Source organism: Octodon degus, unplaced genomic scaffold (assembly GCF_000260255.1).
Source record: "Octodon degus isolate 3935 unplaced genomic scaffold, OctDeg1.0 scaffold00323, whole genome shotgun sequence".
NCBI classification, from domain to species: domain Eukaryota; kingdom Metazoa; phylum Chordata; class Mammalia; order Rodentia; family Octodontidae; genus Octodon; species Octodon degus.
In genome coordinates, this window is record NW_004524899.1 from 797166 (window position 1) to 801943 (window position 4778).

At 42.3% G+C, this 4778-nt stretch overlaps 1 protein-coding gene across 1 annotated transcript in view; it reads right to left on the reverse strand.

Annotated features, from left to right (window-relative positions):
- LOC101567212 (eukaryotic translation initiation factor 4 gamma 2-like) overlaps positions 1–4778 on the reverse strand; it is a 14902-nt gene that overhangs the window by 7565 nt on the left and 2559 nt on the right. The window lies entirely within an intron of this gene.

The following is a 4778-nucleotide window of genomic DNA, read 5'->3' on the forward strand; positions in this document are numbered from 1 at the left end:
GCTTCACTTCTTTCTGCTGCGGGCATTAGAGTTGAACCCTTTGTGTCTCTCTGGGAAGATGTTCTGCTCCTGAATCAGCTGGGTGTGTCTTGCCTCTAGCCTCTTTGCAGGGAGTTCTGCTGAAGGGTTCCCTGCTGGGCCTGCAGCCTGGGTTGAATGAGGATCTGTGGGCCTGGGTCATCTCACTCACTCACCGGGCCTGTGCTCTGGGTCTGTTCAGGATCCCGCGGTCCCGGTAGTCTCACTCTTTTTTTTTTTTAATTAATAAGATAAAATAGAGCATTTGAAATCTTCTAGAGCAAAGTTTGATACTGTCTTGATATTTAAGTGTGATATTTACAAAAACTACAGGCTCTCACATCTTTATATTATAGTGCTAAGAAAAATGGCTGCATGTATAACAAGAAAAGCTGGTTGGATACAAGAGAAAACTTACTAACAATTGCCCAGGTTGCCCCCAAATGGAAGAGAGCAACACTCTGTTGTGAGGAGAGGGCAGGCTGGCTGGCTGGCTGCGAGGGCCTCTATTGACAGTGCTTGGGCTGCTGGGAAAAACATCCACTTGCACAGATGTGCTACCCTTCTCTGATGAAACAATAATGGAAATTCTGTCATTTTTCATCTCTCTCCTATCAGCATGGATAGAAGGGTTTGAGACTCATATATACTGATTACACTGTTTAACAACCTCTTTGACTCTCTAAATCATGGAGAAACTTTGGTTTCAGTGGATCATGTTCTAATAATTTTGATGTACTATCGGTTCTAGTCTGGCAGCTCTTCAGATTTATAAAACTGAGAGACTGGTAGCAATAGGTTATGGGTAATGGACCATTTTTTTCTTTTTTTTAAACACTAAGTTTTCTCAACAAGCATTAAAGAAGTATATTTTTGAAAAAAGATGTGAAAAGTGTTATGAAATTTCCTGCATGACTCACTAAATTTTAATAGGTTCGTTCACTAAATGCAGAAAGCAGAGCAAAGCAAACATTTGCTCTTCAGCTCTGGGAGAAGAGCTGTACCCTCCTGGACTGCACCTCTGGGTGTCAGGGGACTTTGCCTCCTTTCATCTGGACAAAGCTCCCCTTGGAGCTCCAGAGAACTGGGGATCAGCACACAGAGGAGGAGTGGCATGGGAGCTGTGAGGGGGTGAGTTCAGGCAGGAGCTGCAAGTCCGACCTCACTGCTGCTGTGCAGGGTACAGTGACATCAACATAAGCAAACTCCTTGTTGAGAACAGGGAGACTAAGACCATTAAAATGCTAATGAGCTTTGCATTTAAAAATGTTTCAGAATATTACTGCCAGGGTTGTGGTTGAATCTAGCCTAATTCATGGACTCAAGGGGAAATTTTGGAGGATGGTTTGGTGTTGGATTGAGAGGAGATGGCCCTGAACTTCTGCCTTTTACTAGTGGTGTAACAGTAGGCCAAGTACTAAGTGTGTAAGGCTCAGTGTCTTCTTAAGGACAAGAATAATAAAAGCAGTGGAGTAAGACAGAAGAAACAAAAATGGCTGGCCAAATAGCTCAGTGGATTAAAGAGCCTGCAAGCAGGTGCAGGGGCCCGGGGTTTGGTCCCTGGGCCTGCAGTGCTGGCCCTGCCCCTGCAGCACTCTGAGAAGGCAATTGAGACCAGGTATGGTGGTGTGCACCTGTAATCCCAGCTCTTGGGAGGCTGTAAGCAGGCAGATCACTACACTGGTAGTGAGACCCTGAACATCCTGTAGACCCTTCTCTAAAAATACAAAAATAAAAAAAAAGAAGAAACAAAAATAAGTTGGAAGGAGATGAGGAATCTACAGTGCTCAAGCCCGATCAAAATCACCCAGAATTATCCATATCCTTACTGCACCTTTATTTCCTAGGTTTGTGCTTTTCTCCATAGTCTTTTTTGTTTGTTTGTTTGTTTGTTTGTTTGTTTGTTTTTTGTTTTTTTGTTCTTCCAGGCTCAACACACTCAAATCCCATAGAGAGAAGTTCATGAGGTAATGTAATTGTTAAGGTGAGGGGTGGAAATCGGACTTTATGGTGCTGTTCAACTGATTCAAAGAATGTTTTTAGAGAAAACTTCTGAGATTATCCATCTTAACTCTAGGGGGCCGGCCAAATAGCTTAGTGGATTAAAGTGCCTGCTTAGGCAGAAGCAGCGGCAGGGGTTCGATCTCTGGCCGGCCATGCTGACCCTGCCCTGGGGCTCGTTGAGGCACTGATTGAGATTAGGCATGGTGGCGCTTGTAATCCCAGCTCTTGGGAGGTGAACACAGGTGGACCACTATGAGTCCAATCTATGTAGTGAGACCCTGTAGACCCTTAGGAAAATATGGAAAAAGAAAAGATAACTCTAAGGCTACATATAGAACCTCAGCCTCACACCATAGTGACTCTCCCTTGAGCACCCTGCTCTCTGACTACGTACATCTTCTACTTTGCTAAAAATATATTCCTTTGCTTATCACTGACCTGTCCTGAAATTCTTTTTTCTGTAATGAGAGGCAATGAACCTGCCCTTTGATGATGATGATGATCGTGTGTGTGTGTGTGTGTGTGTGTGTGTGTGTGTGTGTGTATTTTGACATCTTCATCATAATATTGGGGGATCCTGGTGATTGCACTTTAGGGAATTGTTTTGAGAGTTAAATAAAATGATAGATGTCATGCTAGTGCAGGCTTTGCTGCTCATTATATTATGTGATGAACATCATGAAAAGCCTTCCAAGTTTCCCCTACAGCAGGAAGCACAGAGTTCAGAACGCTGTTAGTTTCAGTTGCTGTAGAGCCAGAACCTGGGTACATTATCCTGCTCTTTCATTTTTCTCTCCAGCTGATCTACCCTTAATCCTCTAACCCCTTCCATTTGAGTTCTGAGAGACCAGAGCTTACCTTTGAACTTAAGGTAAGGTAATGCAAGACAAGTAACATTTCTTTTTCAAAATTTTACTGAACCAATCTTTAAAATGGAATATTTTCTTAAATTGTAATTACAGAAAACTAGAAGGGGATTCTGTAAGGATATTTGTGGATTGTTGTGCAGTGTGTGTTGGTGAGGGTTGCTGGGATTGATGGCTGTGATGGGAAGTGAAAACTGACTTCTGCGTGCAAATTTGACTGCTGTTACACCTTGATTTGGGAGATGTCTGAGAATCTTTTGACTCCCAGAGGTGAAATTCATTATATACACTTCATCATCATGGATTTTTTTTTGTGATACCTGAACAATAAATGCATGAATAGCTCTTGAATGAATATTTGGTTAAAGTAGTTTTGAGCGCAAGCTTTTCCATGTGCTTCTAGCCAGGTTTTCAGTCCCGTTTTTATCAGTTTTATTTTGTTTTTGAAAGCATAACAACACCTACAGAGGATGTAGCTATCCATTTGTGCAGTGTATTTAATGTCAGAGGTCATGCAGTCTGAATCCGTCCCAGAGTTGGTAAAACGGTTTCTTCTGGCCTGATGGTGTCTGCTGCCAAAGGAATGGCTCTTTCTCTACTTCTGACAGAAGCTTAGGGGAGGGTGGAATATCCTCCCCATTTCGGCAGCTGATCCCCCACATCCTTCAGGTAAGATACCAGAATGCATGGCTTGGGGGTGCTCATGTACTTCATAGTGTCATAAACCCACACACTGCCTCTGCTTTTCCTCATCCCTGAAGTGAGTGTCTTTTACTCCTAGATGCTGGAATCATTGGATTCAAAACTTTCCCATAACCTTCTCTGGCATCGAATGAATCAAAATCAGAATTGAACAAAACCAAAGTCATTTAAAAGTAATGTTTAATGAATATACGGTTACAAAAGTTCATCTTTCCTTAACGTGGAGAGAGCATACAAAAGCAAATGTTCTATGAAAATTTCTGTAGAATACAGGAAACATACCAGCAATAAAGAGGTCCAGTCTAACTTTTAAAATGTAGGATAACTTCCACGTGCTGAAGGGGACACAGTGCACTTGAAGCACCTGCTTCCAGCTGTTCTAACTCTACCTTTGGTGAACTGGAGAAGTCAGCAGTGTCAAGTTGCTTGCTGCCCTTAAGTGGAGAGAGGGGTTAGGGAGGAGGGCAAGAAAGAAGGTGGCTATCTCTGGGAAGCAAGTAGGGCTTAGAGCTCTTGTGGCTGGGGCCAAAGGTCAAGCAGTGCAACCCTTTTGCCAAATCCTAAGGGCTGCTCTTTAACTTTAGACTCGATGGATGGCTTTTATTAAGTACTTGAGCACTTTTCCCAGGCTAAATAAAGTCATTTTTATTATGGATAAATATTTTCCTTAAGTGCAGCATTTTCTCTTTTTAGTGATGGACTACGACTGTTACTGCAGTGGGAGTGCTTTTAATTCCAAAGGCTTCCCCAGACCAGAGCGGTGCTGTCTTCTGGCCAGCTATGCCATGGGTAGCACGGGTGGACAGTGGTGTGTTTGTCTTCTCAGGGATGTCCCGGAGGAGCCCCACATAGAAAAGCTGCTCGGTCTTCCAGCTTTTGGTATTCTTGCGTGCGTTGATCAAGAGTAAATGAAATGCTCATATGCTCTGTGTACTACTTTAGCAACTATTTATAGGAAAACACAAATTGAAATAAAACCTCAAAGTTAAAATGGTTTGATGAAACTAGTATGTTCATCCATTGCTGAGAGTATTGATAAGATCATTTTACAATTAAAGTAGTAGTACTTAGAAAACACCAGAAAACATTCCATAATTTTGTAATTGCAATTCTTGGCAAGCATTCAGAGGAGGTAACTGATGCTATGGAAATGTGTTATAAGGTATATGAAGATTCTCTGGATATTTT